Source organism: Salmo trutta, chromosome 12 (assembly GCF_901001165.1).
Source record: "Salmo trutta chromosome 12, fSalTru1.1, whole genome shotgun sequence".
NCBI classification, from domain to species: domain Eukaryota; kingdom Metazoa; phylum Chordata; class Actinopteri; order Salmoniformes; family Salmonidae; genus Salmo; species Salmo trutta.
In genome coordinates this window covers 59731194-59755068 of record NC_042968.1, presented here as the reverse complement: position 1 = coordinate 59755068, position 23875 = coordinate 59731194, and the positions used below count along the sequence as shown (strand labels likewise).

The 23875-nt window shown below is 45.1% G+C and overlaps 1 pseudogene; it reads right to left on the bottom strand.

Moving 5' to 3' along the window:
* Positions 1-5205: 5205 nt before the first annotated feature.
* Positions 5206-14380, bottom strand: LOC115202580 (septin-5-like; annotated as a pseudogene).
* Between the last annotated feature and the right edge of the window lie 9495 nt (positions 14381-23875).

The window sequence follows — 23875 nt, the reverse complement described above, 5'->3', positions numbered from 1 at the left end:
CTTATACGTTCTCTCTTAACCACCTCTGGTGTGTCACCTAAACAATATTTCCTCCACCAGCCAGGAGCTTTGACCAGAGTGACCTTCTTCCCTCTCACTCCTCCACCTCTCTTCTCACACTGGGCAGTGATTCCCCCAGATTGAAAGGCCTCTCTACCCAGGATTGTGTTTCCAACAGAGTGCCTCCCAGACATTTCGGCCCCACAATCAGTACTGTCAGCTCTGAGAGATAGAAAGTAAGTGGAGGAGGAAAAGGGTAGAGAAAGATAAGAGAGGGAGGGTGATGGAGAGGTAGAGGGGGAGAAAGAAGGTGAAGGAGGATGAAAGCGAGAGAAAAATAATGAGGGAATGAGAGAGGAGAAGAGTATACAAGGGTGAAAATTATTTTTGTTGTTGTTTTCAATTACTTTCTAATGTCATTAGGAAACATGGCAACCAACTAAACTTCAAAACATTGTATTCTCCTTTAAAACCTGTCACAAGATTCGTAGTGGAGAGAAGACCAAGGCGCAGCAGGTATGTGGATACTCATGTTTTTTAATTTTAAAAAAAGGAGTAAAGTATCCACTGGACAAAAAACAATAAAGACAACAGCAACAGTCTTGCAGGCACATACAACGCAGTGCAAGGACAACTACCCACAACCCCAAAGAAAAACACACACTCCTATATAGGACTCCCAATCAAAGGCAACTCAACACACCTGCCTTCAATTGGGAGTCCAATCACCCACACAACATTTAACAAACACAAACCCCCTGCCACATCCTGACCAAGACTAACACAATTACGCCCTCTGCTGGTCAGGACGTGACAGTACCCCCCCCCCCAAGGTGCAGACCCCGGAATGCACCTAAAAAAAGAAAACACAAAACAAATCCCCAATACACCAACAAAACCAATAAACAATAACCCCTAAACAATAAGGGAGGGAAGGGAGGGTGGCTGCCGTCACCGACGGCACTGTGCTACACCCTCCCTCCCCGAAGTGGGCGACACCGACGTGGACCTCGCTCCACCGTCGGCGTCGCCCACTTCGGTGGCGCCGATAGCTGCGCTGGGCAGACGGGCCACTCGGGCTGACCCTGGCAGACGGACCACTCTGGCTGGGCCGGAAGACATGCGGGCCACTCGGGCTGGGCCGGAGGACAGGCGGGCCACTCGGGCTGGGCCGGAGGACAGGCGGGCCACTCGGGCTGGGCCGGAGGACAGGCGGGCCACTCGGGCTGGGCCGGAGGGCAGGCGGGCCACTCGGGCTGGGCCGGAGGGCAGGCGGGCCACTCGGGCTGGGCCGGAGGGCAGGCGGGCCACTCGGGCTGGGCCGGAGGGCAGGCGGGCCACTCGGGCTGGGCCGGAGGGCAGGCGGGCCACTCGGGCTGGGCCGGAGGGCAGGCGGGCCACTCGGGCTGGGCCGGAGGGCAGGCGGGCCACTCTGGCAGCTCCGGGCAGTCGGGCCACTCTGGCAGCTCCGGGCAGTCGGGCCACTCTGGCAGCTCCGGGAAGTCGGGCCACTCTGGCAGCTCTGGGCAGTCGGGCGGCTCCGGCAGCTCCTAACTAGCGGGCGGCTCCGGCAGCTCCTGACTAGCGGGCGGCTCCGGCGGCTCCTGACTAGCGGGCGGCTCCGGCGGCTCTTGACTGGCGGGCGGCTCCGGAGACTCTTGACTGGCGGGCGGCTCCGGTGACTCTTGACTGGCGGGCGGCTCCGGTGACTCTTGACTGGCGGGCGGCTCCGGTGACTCTTGACTGGCGGGCGGCTCCGGTGACTCTTGACTGGCGGGCGGCTCTGGTGACTCTTGACTGGCGGGCAGCTCTGGTGACTCTTGACTGGCGGGCAGCTCTGGTGACTCTTGACTGGCGGGCAGCTCTGGTGACTCTTGACTGGCGAGGCTGGGCTGACGCACTAGACGCCTGATGCGTGGGGCTGGTACTGGATGTGCCAGCCTGGAGACACACACCTCCATGCTAGTGCGTATGGCGGGAAACACCGGACCGTAGAGGCGCACTGGCGGTCTTGAGCGCAGGGTTGGCATCACCCCTTCCGGCTCGATGCCTACTTCGCCCTGGCACATGCGGGGCGCTGGTACTGTGCGTGCCGGCCTGAAAATCCCAGGCCTCACCACAGCCCCAACCCCAAAGCACGGGACCTGTCCAGTCTGCCCTACAAGGGTACGGGGAGCTGGCCTGGGGCTCCAATCTCGCCCCGCCAAACAGCCCTTGTGCCCCCCCAAAACAAATTATTGGGGCTGCCTCTCGGGTTCCCTTAGCTCCCTTAACTTGTCCTCCCAGAATCTTCGCTCATCCTGCCAAGTCCATCCATCCACGCGGTTCTCCTGTGGCTTCCTCCTCTTCCGCTGCTTGGTCCTTTTGTGGTGGGTAGTTCTGTCACAAGATTCGTAGTGGAGAGAAGACCAAGGCGCAGCAGGTATGTGGATACTCATGTTTTTTAATTTCAAAAAAAGGAGTAAAGTATCCACTGGACAAAAAACAATAAAGACGACAGCAACAGTCTTGCAGGCACATACAACGCAGTGCAAGGACAACTACCCACAACCCCAAAGAAAAACACACACTCCTATATAGGACTCCCAATCAAAGGCAACTCAACACACCTGCCTTCAATTGGGAGTCCAATCACCGACACAACATTTAACAAACACAAACCCCCTGCCACATTCTGACCAAGACTAACACAATTACGCCCTCTGCTGGTCAGGACGTGACAAAAACCAATGCCTTCCATGGAGTTCAATCTGATTAACACACTGTAAAACAGTAACTGCCCTGTAGCTGTAATGAATACTCAGGGAGAAAAAGGTGTAGGTTCAGGTGCAGAGCGCGGCAGGTGTTTATTTTGCCTTTGCAGAAGGCAGGAATTGTGGTCAAAGGCAGGCAATGGTCATACACAGGTAGACAAACAGGCATGTGACTCAAAACTAAGACTGAAAGCTAACTGGTTCTCACAAACAAGCTAGGAACAGGCTTAGTAGAGTCAAAATGAACAATATCTCACATAGGCACGAACAGAATGAACTGAACTAAATAAGGAGCTGATGAGATCAGGTGAGTAACTAACACAGGTGAAATCAATGAACAAAAATGAAAGACAGGGCTACGTTCCAGAACACAAAGAAACAGGGCTACGTTCCAGAACACAAAGAAACAGGGCTACGTTCCAGAACACAAAGAAACAGGGCTACGTTCCAGAACACAACGAAACAGGGCTACGTTCCAGAACACAAAGAAACAGGGCTACGTTCAAGAACACAACGAAACAGGGCTACGTTCCAGAACACAACGAAACAGGGCTAAAATCCAGAACACAAAGAAACAGGGCTACGTTCCAGAACACAAAGAAACAGAGCTACGTTCCAGAACACAAAGAAACAGGGCTACGTTCAAGAACACAACGAAACAGGGCTACGTTCCAGAACACAACGAAACAGGGCTACGTTCCAGAACACAAAGGAACAGGGCTACGTTCCAGAACACAACGAAACAGGGCTACGTTCCAGAACACAAAGGAACAGGGCTACGTTCCAGAACACAAAGAAACAGAGCTACGTTCCAGAACACAAAGAAACAGGGCTACGTTCAAGAACACAACGAAACAGGGCTACGTTCCAGAACACAACGAAACAGGGCTACGTTCCAGAACACAACGAAACAGGGCTACGTTCCAGAACACAAAGAAACAGGGCTACGTTCCAGAACACAAAGAAACAGGGCTACGTTCCAGAACACAACGAAACAGGGCTACGTTCCAGAACACAAAGAAACAGGGCTACGTTCCAGAACACAAAGAAACAGAGCTACGTTCCAGAACACAAAGAAACAGGGCTACGTTCCAGAACACAACGAAACAGGACTACGTTCCAGAACACAAAGAAACAGGGCTACGTTCCAGAACACAAAGAAACAGGGCTACGTTCCAGAACACAACGAAACAGGGCTACGTTCCAGAACACAACGAAAGAGAACACAAGGTTGACTAAGAAAATAAAAACGGAACCTTACAGTAGCAACAGCACTTATACACAATTTATATATTGCAGAACTTATTGTACTTATATATCTCAATAGGAGAAGGTGCTGTACTGGTGTACTAAATTGGTTGTACATGTATACTAAATGAGAAAGTAATTGAGGGACTCACCTCTTTCATAGTTGGATTCAGACTTTTCCTCTGTTTTTCTTAGAGTTTTGTTATAAAAACCCAAAATATTTGGTTTCAGTAAATCTGTGTAGGTCCCAGTGTCTTGGTCTGTGTTAGCCTGAAGGAACAGTGGAAAAAATATATTCCATACACAGGACCTATAACATAAGAGTGAACAAGGAAATCTTCTCCTTGAATGTCAACCCTAGAACAACTAGGCTGGTTGCATTTCTCCTTACTGTTTCGGCTCATAATCAACCATACGTGAATCATGTTTTACCTGTCATAGGGGACGACAGGCCTTGTCTCATCCTTACAGGCAGGCAAAGCAGTTGACCTTAGGCACAGATCTAGGGTCAGTTTACTTTCACCAAATCCTAACCCCATTAGAGCGGGAAAACATAAAGCTGACCTTAGATGAGTGTCTATGAGAAAATTCATCCAAGGGAGGTGTGGCTGCGTACGAATAGCTGTGGCACGTCCCAAAGTATGTGTTATGATGACGTAGTAGATTAACCAGCACAGAACAAAACTGACTGGACTGCATTTTCACAGTGTACAGTAACCTACGATGAGATTATTTGTCGAGGTTTCACACGGCACAACCATGTACCAGGAGTAAAACATTGTCCGATGCTAAGCCACACACCCAAACACACACATTAATATTAGTGAGCATCAAAGGTACAATGGTGGGGTTTTTATTGAGTGACGAGCACCAGTGTGAGACATCACTGTGTCTATGTGGACACAACCTTGATCATGCTGACAAATCTACTCATCTATGTTACGTACAACAATGGGATGGACCAACATACAGGCTAAACATCACCACATTGACAAACAGGTGCACACACATACACACACACACACACAGGCACACACACGCACACACACACAAACACATACACACACACAGGCACACACACACTGGCACACACACACAGGCACACACACACAGGCACACACACACACACACACACACACACACACACACACACACACACACACACACACTTAAAGGGTGTAATGCAATCTTGTCAAGTGGATAGGTTCTGGTCCTATAAAGTTTTTCATTTGAGTTTGATCTAATAACTCTTTATCTAATGTAATCTAAAGTAGACTCTCAGAGTATTGATTGTGCTGTAACACTTTGCCCCTGTTCCGTAAGAGAGCCCTCGTAGACAGAAGGGGTGCTTTAGAAAGCCTCAGTCTGTCAACGGAGTAAAGGGAAACGGAGTATTTAGTATCGCTTAAAACTCGGTTGGTTTCATAACTTCTGTCGGACAGGAAATGGCACTGTGGTCTATGCTTCTGACAGAGAGGCACATTCTCTCTATTTCTCTCACATGCACAAAAACTATAAACACATACACTCACAATTTCGCATGCTCACTTTAACTCATCCAAAGACGCCATCAATTAAAATAAAGAACAAAGAACACAATGTTAGAAACAGAATAAATTCATCTGACCAACATTCTAACTGTGTGATCAAGTAGAGTGCAAAAAGACATATTCAACCATAATCATAAACAGTCTTATTAAGTACCAAACAACTTCCCTTGAATACACAAAAAGGGGCTTGGACATCAACTGCAATCTAAGGTGCAAATCTACTACAATGCTACAAAGCTTGGCTACAGTCTTGGCTTCTAACGGTATTCCAACAAAACCTTGTTTCTTAGGTTTTTCACAACACCAACAAAACATTGACAAAATGCTTGACCCTGTTTAAAAGTCAAACTCCAACGTAGGGTGTGGCCAATCCATAATATCCATGGTTTGGAGAGTGTTTAGTGTTGGTTTTACCACATGTCCAGTTTGTCTGTTAGTGATTGGTGACATGCACATACTCAGAAGAGGGTGTAACAATTGCAGAAAGTTCAAACAGAACTGTACTGTATAGAACTCCAAGGAACGTTTCCGATTAAGAGGCAGTGGTCAGGCGGCAGTGTGTGATTGGCCAGCGTGTGATTGACCCTGTGTTACTCCTCCCGCATATCATTAGGTGAGAGGAGAGCGGTGGAAGCTCTGGGGTGAAAGGTAAAGGATCAGCGTTCACAGGTCCTGCTCATGTTGCATCTTCTGAAGCATCTCATGCATCCTCCTCAACTACAGAGAGAGAAAGAGGGAAGAGAGAGAGAGAGAGAGAGAGAGAGAGAGAGAGAGATTCAGAGTGAAATAGGAAAGAAAAAACTTTTCCAACACAATGTATGTGTGTCCAGTATGCATGAGACTATAGTATTATATCAATGCAAACCACTATCGTACAGGGTTGGGTAGGTTACTTTCTAAATGTAATCCATTACAGTTACTAGTTACCTGTACAAAATTGTCATCCGTAACGTAATTTGTGGATTAGCCAAACTCAGTAACATGCCTGACTACTTTCAATTACTTTTAAATTACTTTCCCTTTAAAAGATATTACAAAAAGACAAACGTGATTCTCAGGGGCAAATGATAGGTGGAACAAACTTGAACTTCACCTTTTTTTAATGCTGAATTGAATGTCAATGTATTTTTTCGCAAACATCCTTTCAGAATTTTTAAGTAATCCCAGAAGTAATCATCTACTTTTTCAAAAGTATCTGTAACCTGATTACAATCTGATTAGCTGGTAACGTACAGTTCATTTTTGTTTTTTTTATCAGATTACATGTAACTGATTACGTGTAATCAGATACTCCCCATCCCTGCTATTATATAATTAGCCCATACATTTAATTATCATTTGAACGTCATTAATTAACTGTAATTAACAATTCACTACCTCCTCGTCCTTCATCTTGATTAATTTCTCTGTCTCCATGTCGGGGGTGGACAAGGGCGGGATGGGGATCGGGCTATCCACACGGTTATCTGTATTAATTTTACTGGAGTAGAGAGAAACAGCAAGGTTATCTCTGACACACACACACACACACACACACACACACACACACACACACACACACACACACACACACACACACACACACACACACACACACACAGCCTGTGGCTACCTGGTCATGGTCTGTCTGCACGGTGCCCTGTATTTCTCATAGTGGCAGTCACAGGAGATGTCCTTCAGGTCGTGAGACCTGATCAGCATGGTCCTCAGCTTCACAAAGTCACAATGACACTGGTTCTCCACTGCAGGCACACATACACACAACTTCATACACAGACACACATAGACACACATGAATATGTGTACAAACACACACACACATACACACGCGACACTCATACACCTACCCTCTACGATATCCCGGGGATAGAGTCTCCCTCGGACTTCCTGACCTCTGGTCTCCACCGCCATGTTACTGTCGATCACAGAAAATGGAATGCTCTCCTGCAACACACACAGACGGACGCCAGCACGCGTGCACCAACAATTCAGTTTACAGTAATATTTTGCAAATGCACTGCCACAATATCCATTTTGAAAATTAGCTTCCGATGCTTTCTTAGATTAAGGGATGTTGGTTCAGATAAACTCATCATTGCTCAAATGGAAATTCTGTAATTCGGGAGCGGTTCGATTTTAGTCTCACCTTGAGTTCTATGTCCTTCTGTTTGACCTCCTCATCCTCATCAGAGTCACACCTTTATCCCAAACCTAGCTATTTCCTCATGGTCTTGGAGAGAGAGAGGACAGGAGGAGCGGAGTGAGGAACAAACCCGGTACTACCACAGTCTATAGACACAGTACATTATTCAGTCCACTGTCCGTTCATGTCCTTCCAGGGGAACGATGTTCACCTTGACACACACACACACCCTGCCTGTTCTTACCCGGTCTTTGAGTTTCCTGATCTCGTTGGGCGTAAGGCGGTCAGCTTTAGAGATGAGAGGAACCACGTTCACCTTGTCCTGCAGAGCCTTCATAAATACTACATCTACTGGATGAAGCCTATGGAGAGGGATACACCTGCGTTCAGAGTGTGTGTGTGTGTGTGTGTGTGTTTCCATGTTTGAGTTTGTGTGTGTGAGTCAAATTTAGATGTGTTTAATGTAAAGTTGAAAGTTTAGGCATTAGCTCCAGATGGTTGAGATGTGGGGTAAGGTTTGGAATAGGCTTGATTTTAAAAATCAAAAACAAACTTTCTATTGTTTGATTTGAACTTGCACCTTTTGGAATCAGAGGCCGATGCTTATGTCCATCCACCATCACCTTCCACAGCGCCCTAGCAAAACCCAAACCTACTTGAAGGTAACAGCACTCACTGTTGCCCCTAGTGGCCGGTTTCCACATCATCTGCCGACTTCCTCAGACATGGATGTACGTCAAATACTGACTTGTATCGCGGGTGACCTGGCTGATGATATGCTCTGTGTAGTTTCCTTTACTTGTGTAGGTCTGTGTGGAACACGCTGTTGACCAGAGTAGACTTTCCCAAACCAGACAACACACACATACGCACAAAAGCATCAGTCAGCAGCATCAATCAGCACATTCGCTGTGTGAGTGTGATTATGCATCTCTTACCTAACGCCATGAGGGTAAAGTCCAACCCCTTCTTCACTGACTTCCTGTGGACCTGGTTGGGGAGGGTAGCAAAACCCACATACTCCTTCTCCTGGAGGGAACACACAGACGCGTACACATAGTTAGAAGCAGGTCAACCCCCCCCCCCCCACCCCCGTTGCATCACAAGTCCTGAAGGCATGTCCTCTCTCCCCTCACTCCCCTCACTGCTCTGATTTAATAAAACATGAGAGGAATTATGGGTATGCCCTACTAACACTGACACTGTGTTGGAGGGTTGAGCTGTGGGAGGAGGAGAGCTGAAAGAGTGAATTAGTGATTCCTGCTGTCAGGACTGTAGGAGATACAGCCATCAGCTTTATTAGCTCATCTACTGCGGAATCTTCCAGAACAAAGACTGGATGCCCTGAGGAGATGCAGCTCTGCATCCTGCTCTCGCTGTGTCTGTGTCTGTGTTTGTGTGTGTGTGTGTGTGTGTGTGTGTTTGTGTGTGCATGTGTGCATACGTACGTGACTGCTCTCTGCTACAATATGACCACAGATCAGAACATTGAGCTCTGTGAGATCATCTGTACTTCTGACTCCTTAGTTACATAAAGGCCTGTGTCATCAAATAAAATCTCATTTTATTTGTCACACGCTTCTGAAACAACAGGTATAGACTAATAGTGAAATGCTTGTTAACGGATCCTTTTCCAACAAAGCAAAGTAAAACAAACAGATGAAAAATAAAATAAAAATTGAAATGGTGACACGAGGAATAAATACACAGTGAATAATTAATAACAATGAGGAGTAAAAATAACATGGTTATATACAGGGACTACCAGCACTGAGTCGATGTGCAGGGGTATCAGATAATTGAGGTAGCTATGCATATAGAGGTAGGAGTAAAGTGACTAAGCAACAGGATAGATAATAGACAGTAGCAGCTGCTTAGGTGGTGTGTGTGTGTGTGTGTGTGTGTGGCGTCAGTATGCATGTGTGCGCATGTTATGTATGTGGGGAAAGTAGTGCTTGTGTGTGTGTGTGTGTGTGTGTGTGTGTGTGTGTGTGTGTGTGTGTGGCGTCAGTATGCATGTGTGCGCATGTTATGTATGTGGGGAAAGTAGTGCTTGTGTGTGTGTGTGTGTGTGTGTGTGTGTGTGTGTGTGTGTGTGTGTGTGTGTGTGTGTGTGTGTGTGGCGTCAGTATGCATGTGTGCGCATGTTATGTATGTGGGGAAAGTAGTGCGTGTGTGTGTGTGTGTGTGTGTGTGTATCGAGAGTTAGTGCAGAAAAGGGTCAATGCAGGTAGCCATTTGATTAGCTATTTAGCAGTCTTGTTTAGCACTATTATGGCTTTTGTTCAGGGTCCTATTGGTTCTAGACTTGGAGCACTGGTACCGCTTGCCATGCGGTAGCAGGGAGAACAGCATGGGTTGGGTGGCTGGGGTCTTTGACACTTTTTTGGGCCTTCTTCTGACACCGCCTGGATGGCAGGGAGCTTGGCCCCAGTGATGTACTGGGCCGAACTCACCACCCTCTGTAGCGCCATGCGGTCGGGTGCCTTGCAGTTGCCGTACGAAGCGGTGATGTAGCCAGTCAAGCTGTTCTCAATGGTGCAGCTGTAGAACTTTGAGGGCCCATTCCAAATCCTTTCAGCCTCCTGAGGGGCAAGAGGTATTGTCGTGCCTTCTTCACAACTGTGTGGGTTGAGGGCCCCTATGTTGATGGTCAGCGTGGTGGATGTGTTGTTGTTACCCTCATCACCTGGGGGGTGGTCCGTCAGATAGTCCAGTATCCAGTTGCAGAGGGAGGTGTTCAGTCCAAGGGTCCTGAGCGTAGTGATGAGCTTGGAGGGCACTGTGTTGTTGAACGCTGAGCTGTAGTCAATGAACAGCATTCTTACATACAGTGAGGGAAAAAAGTATTTGATCCCCTGCTGATTTTGTACGTTTGCCCACTGACAAAGAAATGATCAGTCTATAATTTTAATGGTAGGTTTATTTGAACAGTGAGAGACAGAATAACAACAAAAAAATCCAAAAAAACGCATGTCAAAAATTGTATAAATTGATTTGCATTTTAATGAGGGAAATAAGTATTTGACCCCCTCTCAATCAGAAAGATTTCTGGCTCCCAGGTATCTTTTATATAGGTAACGAGCTGAGATCAGGAGCACACTCTTAAAGGGAGTGCTCCTAATCTCAGCTTGTTATCTGTATAAAAGACACCTGTCCACAGAAGCAATCAATCAATCAGATTCCAAACTCTCCACCATGGCCAAGACCAAAGAGCTCTCAAAGGATGTCAGGGACAAGATTGTAGACCTACACAAGGCTGGAATGGGCTACAAGAGATCACACAGTCATCCAGAACAGCTAGTGCCTGCATCATGTGGCAGAGGGTTAATAATAAATATCTAAATAGCTAAATTACTTGGCTGCATTCAACAACACAGAGATAAGCAGGAGAAGATAGGAGGGGGCCTCCTGTAATCCTGTTATAAGAACCTGTGTGAAAATGTTGTGTGAAAAAAGACGAGGGGGACAGAGAGAGAGAGAGAGAGAGAGAGAGCTATTTGAGACAGAGTGGAGGAGTGTGAGTGAGTGCTGCAGTGTAGTGTCACATCTACAGTATTGAACAGTAGGTAAGCATCTAGAATTAGTAGACCAACTCCCTAGGAGAGCAGCAGATGAGCTAGGCCTGGAGGAGAGAGGAGGTGGGTGTGGGGATGGGGACAGAGAGTGGGAGGATAGAGTATAGGGAAAAGGAGAAACAGAGGGAGGATAGTGAGAGAATAAAAGAGACAGAGAGAAAAAGAAAGGACAGAAAGGTTGAGGTTGGAAGAGCGGAAGCCCAGCCATTTCAAGATGCTGTGTCTCCTCTGGCAGTGCTGAAAGACAATCACATTAACAGGGGTTGCTATGACAACAGCTAACGACCATTCAAAATTATAGTGGCCAATTTGACGTTTAAAAAATGGCGTCAAATCCTGCACACCCAGCTTTCTCTGGGAGCTTGGAGGTTGGCCAACCCTAGACTAGGGAGCTGTAAGATGAGCTAGGCCTGGAGGAGAGAGGAGGTGGGTGTGGGGATGGGGACAGAGAGTGGGAGGATAGAGTATAGGGAAAAGGAGAAACAGAGGGAGGATAGTGAGAGAATAAAAGAGACAGAGAGAAAAAGAAAGGACAGAAAGGTTGAGGTTGGAAGAGCGGAAGCCCAGCCATTTCAAGATGCTGTGTCTCCTCTGGCAGTGCTGAAAGACAATCACATTAACAGGGGTTGCTATGACAACAGCTAACGACCATTCAAAATTATAGTGGCCAATTTGACGTTTAAAAAATGGCGTCAAATCCTGCACACCCAGCTTTCTCTGGGAGCTTGGAGGTTGGCCAACCCTAGACTAGGGAGCTGTAAGATGAGCAGTGAGCACCTTCACAGACAGCAGCTTGTAAATAGACAGCTACCCACATGAAGATAGAGACACTTATAGAGACACCTGTCTCTGTGATCTATGCACAGCTCTGTGTGTGTGTGTGTGTGTGTGTGTTCATGTGTGTGTGTGTGTGTGTGTGTGTTCGTGTGTGTGTGTGTGTGTGTGTGTGTGTGTGTGTGTGTGTGTGTGTGTGTGTTCATGTGTGTGTGTGTGTGTGTGTGTGTGTGTGTGTGTGTGTGTGTGTGTGTGTGTGTGTGTGTGTGTGCGCTGTGTGAACGGGTTTAACTATACTTATGGGGAACAGAAGTCCCCATAAGAATAGTAAACTAACAAGGTTAAGGGTTAAGGTTAGAATTAGTGTTATGGTTAGAATTAGGGTTAGGGTTAGGAGCTAGGATTAGTTTTAGGGTTAGGATTAGGAGCTAGGGTTAGGGTTAAGGTTATGTTTTCTGGTTAGGGTTAAGGTACGGGTTAGGGGTTAAGGGAAAATAGGATTTTGAATGGGACTGGATTGTGTCCCCCCACAAGGTTAGTTGTACACTGTGTGTGTGTGTGTGTGTGTGTGTGTGTGTGTGTGTGTGTGTGTGTGTGTGTGTGTGTGTGTGTGTGTGTGTGTGTGTGTGTGTGTGTGATATGATAATGCTCTGGTGCCCAGCGTCCTAATTGGGGTCACGGAGTGGAAATGGTCTTTGCTTTTTTCTTTAGTGCCCCAATTGGCTGCTGCTTCCGCCTGCTGCTGCGATAAGACATCATAACAAAAGATAAGTGGTACCATGCAGGCGTAATGTGATCATTCATAACAGGGCAAGGTAATACTTTCTTCAAAGATGCCATAGAGGATGAAATGTTCCTCTCTTTCCCATATTAAAGAGAACGCTTATTTAATATATTTTCGGATGTGGTAATACCATTTCGATTGTAGCCTAATTAAGACATGACTTATGTGGGTAGACAATTACATTTCAACAGCACTTTCTCATAACACAGACAGGCCGTAGTCATATGGGCCGACAGGTCCGTTATAAAACGGTTATAACGGTCGCTCGGGTCTCAGTTCTTGATTGATTGGCGATCAGCTGGAGTAATGTGGTACCTGATCTGGCTCTGGATACTATTTGACAGGTAGGCTACAGTAGATGGGGCTGTATCTTTACTATGGAAGAGCTGAGAGAGAGAGAGAGAGAGAGCATTTAACACATTGTGTTTGGTGCTACACAATGGTGCTGACAATGAAGAGCTCTTTGAGACCTAGTGAATTAAGGTTAGGCCATTACTGTTGTTCTAGTTGTGACACAGAAAGGAAGTGTTTTGACAGTTACTCAGAGTTGGCCTCTCAGAAATGCCCCTACTCTCCCCCTGGGAACGGACAGAAATGTTTTCAACAATAACATCAAAGGGACTTTGCCTTAGAACTGTACCGATAAGCTACATAGAACTCTCTCTCTCTCTCTCTCTCTCTCTCTCTCTCACACACACACACACACACACACACACACACACACACGTTTGTTTTACTATCCTTGTGGGGATTGATTCCCATTCAAAATCCAATTTTCCCTAAACCTAACCCTATCTCTTAACCTTAACCCAAAAAACCTGAAACTAACTCTAACTCATAACCCTTAAGTTAACCCCTAACCCTAATTGGAACCCTAAACCGAGGGTTTCCCAAACTCTGTCCTTGGGACCCCAAGGGGTGCACATTTTTGTTTTTGCCCCATCACTACACAAATAATTGTCAAGCTTTGATCATTTGAATCAGGTGTGTAGTGTTTCGGCTGGCCTTCGTCAGGAAGTACACATGTATGATAATACAATGTCCTCTTTTGAACAGCTTTTTCCAATCAACCCTGATTTGAAGAGGGAGTGGTTACAGAATTCATTAGACAACGCCAAGAAAGCAATACTATACACATTGAACAGTGAAATACTTTAGATATGTTATCAAAAATGCTAATCTAGACTAGAAGCATCAGAACCCCTTGAAAGGTAGTTCTAATCTAGAATATGACTGGGCAAAGTGTTAAGAATTGGAGAGCCATCTATTTTATAGTACACTAGAGCACAGCAAAAATGAACCACAACAGTCTAAAGATAGCTGAGGGCAATAGAGCAATATGTCCACTAGATGACAGCAAAGGGACCTCTCACGACCCTACAGGAAAGGTGAGAAATCCATATCTTCATTTCACCCAGGGTACTTAGTGTTCTGTAGTTTGTAAATCCCAAAACGTTCCCTTTGGTTTAACTGTTTAAGACGGTCCCCTTTTCTAATTGAGGCCGGAACATGATCAATACCCATAGCTTGTCGGGAGGCAGGGTCGCCATGGTGTAAAGACTTGTAGTGCCTTGCCATAGGGTAGTCTTCATTTCCTGTCTGTATGGCGTACTTGTGTTCCGTTAAGCAGTCATGAAGGCGTCTCTTTGTCCGTCCAATGTAGAACGTCTTACACTTGGACATTCCAATCTGTAGATGACATGAGTGGTTTTGCAGTTAATGAAATGCTTGACCATTTTAGAAGCTGTGTCAGCAAATTCGTTTTTCTGTGCAATATTTCTGCAGTGGTTGCACTGGTTGCATTTAAACGAGCCCCTGGGTTTGTGGTCTAGCCTCACCAGGAAGATAGCTGTGAACTAATTTGTCATTTAGTGTCGGACATCTCTAATACGCTTATGACTGGTGGCTCTGGGAAGACTTTGTGTAGTAGCGTATAACTTTGGATGATTCCCCAATTCTTTCAGTGTTTCTTTTCATTTTCTCTTCTTCAAATCAAATTTTATTGGTCACATACACATGGTTAGCAGATGTTAACGCGAGTGTAGCGAAATGCTTGTGCTTCTAGTTCCGACCGTGCAGTAATATCTAACAAGTAATCTAACAATTTAACATTTAGTACACTCCAAACTCATCATTAAGCTCGAGACCCTGGGTCTCGACCCCGCCCTGTGCAACTGGGTCTTGGACTTTCTGACGGGCCGCCCCAAACAAACTGAAATGGTCCACCCACACAGACAGCGTGGTGAAGAAGGCACAACAGCACCTCTTCAACCTCAGGAGGCTGAAGAAATTTGGCTTGTCACCAAAAACACTCACAAACCTTAACAGATGCACAATCGAGAGCATCCTGTCGGGCTGTATCACCGCCTGGTACCGCAACTGCTCCACCCACAACCATAAGGCTCTCCAGAGGGTAGTGAGGTCTGCTCAATGCCTCACCGGGGGCAAACTACCTGCCCTCCAGGACACCTACACCACCCGATGTCACAGGAAGGCCAAAAAGATTATCAAGGACAACAACCACTTGAGCCACTGCCTGTTCACCCCACTATCATCCAGAAGGCGAGGTCAGTACAGGTGCATCAAAGCTGGGACCGAGAGACTGAAAAACAGCTTCTATCTCAAGGCCATCAGACTGTTAAACAGCCATCACTAACATTGAGTGGCTGCTGCCAACATACTGACTCAAATCTCTAGCCACTTAATAATTAAAAATTGGATGTATCACTAGTCACTTTAAACAATGCCACTTTATATAATGTTTACATACCCTACATTACTCATCTCATATGTATGTACTGTACTCTATACCATCTACTGCATCTTGCCTATGCCGTTCGGCCATCGCTCATCCATATATTCATATGTACATATTCTTATTCATTCCTTCACACTTGTGTGTATTAGGTAGTTGTGAAATTGTTAGATTACTTGTTAGATATTACTGCATGGTCGGAACTAGAAGCACAAGCATTTCGCTACACTCGCATTAAACATCTGCTAACCATGTGTATGTGACCAATAAAATTTGACTTGATTTGATGTTGGTGTGCTGTGCATTTTTTTTCTAGACATAGTGTTGTGTGTTCCTTCCAAACAACACAACTTTAGTTTCATCTGTCCACAGAATATTTTGCCAGTAGCGCTGTGGAACATCCAGGTGCTCTTTTGCGAACTTCAGACGTGCATCAATGTTTTTTTTGGACAGCAGTGGCTTCTTCCGTGGTGTCCTCCCATGAACACCATTCTTGTTTAGTGTTTTACGTATCGTAGACTCGTCAACAGAGATGTTAGCATGTTCCCGAGATTTTTGTAAGTCTTTAGCTGACACTCCAGGATTTTTCTTAACCTCATTGAGCATTCTGCACTGTGCTCTTGCAGTCATCTTTGCAGGATGGCCACTCCTAGGCAAAGTAGCAACAGTGCTGAACTTTCTCCATTTATAGACAGCTTGTCTTACCGTGGACTGATGAACATAAAGGCTTTTAGAGATACTTTTTTAACCCTTTCCAGCTTTATGCAAGTCAACAATTCTTAATCTTAGGTCTTCTGAGATCTCTTTTGTTTGAGGCATGGTTCACAGCAGACAACTCTTCATGTGCATAGCAATCTCACCTCATTAATTGGACTCCAGGTTAGCTGACACCTGACTCCAATTAGCTTTTGGAGAAGTCATTAGCCTAGAGGTTCCCATAATTTTTCTTGCAAATGTATGTTATTATTAGGAGTCCATTTAGTCAGTGAAACAATACATTCTGTGGGAGGCATCTCAGTCTCAGACCGGGTACTCAAGAAATGGTGCATAGCTGCCAATCCTTGTTCAAATCAAATCAAATCAAATTGTATTTGTCACATGCTCCGAATAGAACAGGTGTAGACATTACTGTGAAATGCTTACTTACAAGCCCTTAACCAACAATGCAGTTTTAACATAAATACGTGTTAAGTAAAAAAATAACAAATAATGAAAGAGTATCAGCAAAATAACAATAGCGAGGCTATATACAGGGGTTACCAGTACAGAGTCAATGTATGTGGGCACCGGTTAGTTGAGGTAATTGAAGTAATATGTACATGTAGGTAGAGTTAGTGACTATGCATAGATAATAAACAGAGTATAGCAGCAGTGTGAAACGGGGGGGGGAAATGAAAATAGTCTGGGTTGCCATTTGATTAGCTATTCAAGAGTCGTATGGCTTTGAGGGTAGAAGCTGTCGAGAAGCCTTTCGGACCTAGACTTGGTGCTCCGATACCGCTTGCCATGTGGTAGCAGAGAGAACAGTCTATGACTAGGGTGGCTGGAGTCTTTGACAATTTTTAGGGCCTTCCTCTGACATCACCTGGTATAGAGGTCCTGGATGAAAGGAAGCTTGGCCCCAGTGATGTACCTGCTCGACTACAACCACATGGATGAGAATGGGGGCATGCTCTGTCCTCCTTTTCCTGTCGTCCAAAATCATCTCCTTTGTCTTGATCACGTTGAGGGAGAGGTTGTTGTCCTGGCACCACACGGCCAGGTCTCTGACCTCCTCCCTATTTGCTGTCTCATCGTTGTCGGTGATCAGGCCTACCACTGTTGTGTCATCAGCAAACTTAATGATGGTGTTGGAGTCGTGCCTGACCATGCAGTCATGAGTGAACAGGGAGTACAGGAGGGGCCTGAGCACGCACCCCTGAGGATCCCCGCGTTGAGGATCGGCGTGGCGGATGTGTTGTTACCTACCCTTAGCACCTGGGGGCTGCTCGTCAGGAAGTCCAGGATCCAGTTGCAGATGGAGGTATTTAGTCCCAGGGTCCTTAGCTTAGTGATGAGCTTTGAGGGCACTATGGTGTTGAACGCTGAGCTGTAGTCAATGAATAGCATTCTCACATAGGTGTTCATTTTGTCCAGTTGTGAAAGGGCAGTGTGGAGTGCAACAGAGATTGCATCATCTGTGGATCTGTTGCTGCGTATGCGAATTGGAGTGGGTCTAGGGTTTCTGGGATAATGGTGTTGATGTGAGCCATGACCAGCCTTTCAAAGAATTTCATGGCTACAGACGTGAGTGCTATGGGTCGGTAGTCAATTATGCAGGTTACCTTAGTGTTCTTGGGCAAAGGGACTATGGTGATCTGCTTGAAACATGTTGGTATTACAGACTCAGACAGGGAGAGGTTGAAAATGTCAGTGAAGACACTTGCCAGTTGGTCAGCACATGCTTGGAGTACATGTCCTGGTTGACCTTTTTAAAGGTCTTACTCTCATCGGTTATGGAGAGCGTGATCACACGGTTGTCCGGAACAGCCGATGCTCTCATGCATGTTTCAGTGTTACTTGCCTCGAAGCGAGCATAGAAGTAATTAAGCTCATCTGGTAGGCTTGTGTCACTGGGCAGCTTGCGGCTGTGGTTCCCTTTGTCATCTGTTATAGTTTGCAACCCTGCCACATCCGACGAGCATCAGAGCCAGTTTAGTACGATTCAATCTTAGTCCTGTATTGATGCTTTGCCTGTTTGATGGTTCATCGGAGAGCATAGTAGGATTTCTTGTAAACGTCCGGGTTAGAGTCCCGCTCCTTGAAAGCGGCAGCTCTAACCTTTAGCTCAGTGCGGTTGTTGCCTGTAATCCATGGCTTCTGGTTGGGGTATGTACGTACAGTCACTGTGGGGATGACGTCATCGATGCACTTATTGATGAAGCCAGTGACTGATGTGGTGTACTCCTCAATGCCATCGGAAGTATCCCGGAACATCTTCCAGTCTGTGCTAGAAAAACTGTCCTGTAGCTTAGCATCTGCTTCATCTGAACGCTTATTAATTGACTGAGTCACTGGTGATTCCTGCTTTAGTTTTTGCTTGTAAGCAGGAATCAGGAGGATAGAATTATGGTCAGATTTTCCACATGGAGGGCGAGGGAGATCTTTGTATGCGTCTCTGTGTGTGGAGTAAAGAGTTGTCTAGAGTTGTTTTTCCTTTTGTTCATGTTCATTGGTGGTGTATAGAGGCCACATCCATGGTGACTAAAAAGGAAGCTGTACCTAAGTACAAAAAAAATAAAAAAATGTATGCAATGTATGCATCCACTACTGTAAGTCGCTCTGGATAAGAGCGTCTGCGAAATTACTAAAATGTAAATGTAAAATGTACCTATATAGTTAAATTCCTTAATTTTGTTCAAATTGTCTCCATTTGAACTTCCATTCATTTTTTTCAACTGGTACCAGGGGACCTTCAGGCGAGTCTTGTGAGGCCTGTGGGCATCCTAGAGCAAAACAACGGACATGTACGTGTCCATGAGTCTCACCTTTCCACAGAGGGGTATGAGTGTGTAGCCCAAACTGTTTGGGTGCTACAGACAGAAGATGGCAGATCGGCTGTACCGACTTCAGATGAGTTCCAAGACGCTTGTTGGGGTTGTAGAACTTTCCATAATAGTTTTTAGGCCAAACAGTTCGGACGTTACAGATGATTTTGTAAGAAGACCGATTTTCGGGATGTATCATGATCTGACAAATACCGCTCTAGCTCTGCCACCTTTCACCGCAGATGCGGAAGTGCGACATCGGCAGATGGGGTGAATTAAGATGCTAGGGGGTTAAACTAAAATCCAATGACATGGTGAATTTTGTTGTTGATTTCACATTAGTTGACAACTCAACCAAATGTGAATCAAAACTAGACGTTGAACTGATTGATGTTTGTGCCTTTTCTGACATGGTGTGAGATCCTGCCTACACACTACTACTACTACTACTACTACTACTACTGCTACTACTACTACTACTACTACTACTACTACTACTACTACTACTACTACTACTACTACTACTACTACTACTACTACTACTACTACTACTACTATTTCTGCCACTATTACTACCAAGAAGCTTGGTACCACAAACTCTATGGCTGGCACTTCTTTGTCTTGTTGTGGTTTTACTGGTATAAAGTCTGTGGAGGTCATAGCTCAGTGGTCACTAACAAAGACATATAGAAACACAGCAGTGGCAAGCAGACCCCAACTCATGTGAGGTTGACAAATAGCTGAGAATCAGAATCAGGGAAATGTTCATTGCATTTCAACAATGGTGACAGAAGTCTTGGTGGTCCTGTGTGGCTCAGTTGGTAAGAGCACGGGGCTACCAATGCTGGGGCTGTGCGTTTGAGTCCCCCTGAAGCCATTCAAAATGTACGCACTCACTATACTGTGAGCTGATTAGGATAAAAGTGTTTGTTTAATGGTATATATTTATACTACATTGGTGTTGCACAATTCAACAATGGTTATAGGAATGAGCAGCAGGGGAGCAGTGATGGGACTCAGGGTGCTAAAGTATAACTTCCTGTGGTCACAAACAGGTTACAGGGTGGGGGTGGTCAGACACAATGAAGCACACACAATGAAGCACACACATACACACACAAATACACAAGACATGGGTGCTTAGAGCGTACCCTCCATGTTGCCCTTTACTCTCTGAGATGGGTCCCTGGATCTCACTCAGCCCCTCTCAAAACCCAAAACAACTTAGAGGGAAAGAAAAGTAGCCTACAGTTTTATGGTGTTATTTAACATTTATTCACACTTTAGGGAAGAGTGGGGTAGGTTGAGCCAAAGGGGTAAGTTGATCCACCCTTGTTTATAGGAAACCATACACGAGAGCCTGGCACCCCTGTCTGGATGTATTAACTACCCCACTGTGTCTGTGAGTACCTGTGTGTATGCATGCGTGCGTAAGTGCGGCACTGGTCAAAAGTAGTGCCTCATATAAGGAATTGGGTGCCATTTGGGCGCAGGCTATGTATGGATGAGTTTGTGCTACAGTTGGAGTGGGGTAAGTTGAGCCACCTTTGATTCTAGGAAACCATACACAAAATATATCATTTGACCAAATATTTAGCAGGAGGTCATCATTGAATGGAGTCTGTGAAGGAAGAACCCACAAGGAAAAAAGTGGTAAGCAAGTTAGGTCCAAAAAACAGATTTTCACAAAGTCGAATTAATATATTGTGTTAGAGGTTTCATGAGGCTTGTATCTAAACCAAAGTAGATAATTTTAAGTTTGTTCTATACATCAGTTGGGGTCTCTATAAGCTTCAATATGAGGTCCTTAACCTAGCATAAAAGTGCCTCCTTGTAGCTATGTGGGCTAAAATAGTTATAATTTTGCCTTGGGGTAAATTGAGGCAATGGCCATGAGGTAAATACAGCCAATGGTTGAGCCAATGGTAAGTTGAGCAAATTGAAGTGCTTTCTTCCCAGGTGTAGTGCAAGACATTATCACTGGGATATGAGGTTACAACAGGGCCTGGCCTATGTTAAAGGTGTTGAAAAAAGTACAAAGTGTTTGTATGGTGTTAAGCCTGTGTTAAAATATGCTTAAAATGATTAAAAGACAAAACAGAGATTGTGATTGTGTTGGATTGTGTTTGGGAAATAAAGATAGACATGGTTTCAAAAAGGTAGTGGTAATATTTCATTCGGTACAGAAATTTGTAGGAGACTGACCTATACAGGATCGGTGGGTCCCCCACGGGACGGTTGAGCTAATGTAGACTAATGCGATTAGCATGAGGTCCTAAGTAACAAGAACATTTCCCAGGACATAGACATATCTGATATTGGCAGAAAGCTTACATTCTTGTTCATCTAACTGCACTGTCCAATTTACAGTAGCTATTACAGTGAAAGAATAACATGCTATTGTTTGAGGAGAGTGCACAGTTATGAACTTGAAAAGTTATTAATAAACCAATTAGGCACATTTGGGCAGTCTTGATACAACATTTTGAACAGAAATGCAATGGTTCATTTGATCAGTCTAAAACTTTGCACATACACTGCTGCCATCTAGTGGCCTAAATCTACATTTCCCCTGGGCTGGAATAATACATTATGGCCTTTCTCTTGCATTTCAAAGATGATGGTACAAAAAAATACAAAAAAAGACATGTTTTTTTCTTTGGATTATCTTTTACCAGATCTAATGTGTTATATTCTCCTACATTCCTTTCACATTTCCACAAACTTCAAAGTGTTTCCTTTCAAATGGTATCAAGAATATGCATATCCTTGCTTCAGGTCCTAAGATAGATTTGGGTATGTCATTTTAGGTGAAAATAGGAAACAAGGGGCGGGTCTTTAAGATTAACTCTGACCAGCAGCACAATTTACCCCATACCCAGGGTAAGTTGTGACAAGAGACCACTTTTTTGAGACAAGCTAGGTTTTCAAAACTGTAATGTTGACATGAATTCTCATTATTTCCAGAGATACAAAACATCCTGAAATATATTTCGATATCTTTGTTAGAAAGAATACTATATTTCCCTTGACGGAGTGATGCTGAATGTAAAAAATTGCTTAACTTACCCCACTGTCCGCTACTTACTGTTTGTGTTGGGATATGACATGTAGGTCAAAGCAAATGTGGTCTCCTTTCCCCTACCTTTCATATTCCTCCTACCAGACCTCACATTCCATATTCTATGTTCTTTATTCCATTAGTAGGCTGATAATGAGCAGGTACAGGAAATTACATCACTGCCATAGAGGAAGTGTGGTGGTCTGCCAGTAGCAACAGGGTTATTTTTGTTTGTTCAATTTAATGTGAGGATACTGTACTACCTACTATAATCTTCCTCTGTTTTATTTTAGCTGAAGTACACTCTTAGAAAAAAAGGTGCTATCTGGAACCTAAAACGGTTATTCGGCTATTCCACGTAGGAGAACCCTTTGAAGAACCCTTTTTGGTTTTAGGTATAACCCTTTTGGGTTCCATGTAGAACCCTCTGTGTAGACCAAAAAGGGTTGTACCTGGAACAAAAAGGGTCATCCTATGGGGACAACCGAAGAACCATTTTGGAGCCTTTTTTTCTAACAGTGTAAGATTGTCGTCACTTCCCCCAATGACATCACATTTACATTTGAGTCATTTAGCAGGTGCACTTATCACTAATAGAGTGACTTATAGGATCAATTAGGGTGAAGAGCTTTGCTCAAGGGCACGTCGTACATTTTTGTTCACCTAGTCAGGTCTGGGATTTTGAACCAGCGACCTGTCAGTTACTGGCCCAACGCTCTTAACCACCACTTGCCTCCCAACTTCCTTAAGAAACATGGAACCTGATATTTTGTGATGCGTATGATATTTCTGGTGTTCAATTGGTCACGTAAAGTGTTATTGTTCAGAAGGTCCCTGGTTCCAGCATTGGTCGGGACAGAGATGGACCTACTCTGTTACACAACACATAGCCTACTCACATGCATGTGTGCGTTATACTCACGTCTGTGTAGTGTATACACTTATGTACAGTAAGTGTGGGTGAACATTCTCTTAGTGTTTCCTCTGTACAGACTGAGCTATAACCCAGGGTCACACAATGACTTCAGCTGGGAAATGGGTTACCTCAGGAAAGCCGTTTCCTAGCCCACACACGCATACAGTAGCCCATCAAATGCAGTATGTATTTTCCCATTCGCGCCCCACCGCAGAGCAGCCTAACTCGCTGCAGGAAGCGTTTATGGTTCTCAAAAAGCTATTTCTCCCCAGCTGAGGAACAATTGCGGAAGACGAGGGTAAAAGGGTTAGAGAGGAGGAAAACGTTACTATTAGAATTTTTTGGGGTGCAGACTGATGTATAGGAAAGGGAGCATGAGCGATGGTGTGCTGGTGGTTAAATCAGACACTTAAGAGTGTTCCTCTCAGTACATTCCGTTTTTTTCCCTCCAAATCCAGACGATGAGAGTTACTCTGCTCCCACTGGTTAAGGATTTTTTTTTACCATAACTGTTAGTTGTTTGTTTTTGAAAGATTGATCTTATTACCGGTCTGGTATGAGTAAACAAGACAGAATAGATAAGAGGGTGAGGGTGGGACAGGGGGAGTGGGCGTGACACTCATTCGTAACTCTATCTTAATCTTCACATAGTCTTCTCAAAATGACTCATCTGATATGAGTGTTCAGAGGAGGGGGGGTACCGAAGAGAGGATAGAGGGAGGGGGAAGGGAGAGAGAGGTAGAGAGAGGTAGAGAGAGAGAGGTAGAGAGAGAGAGAGAGAGAGAG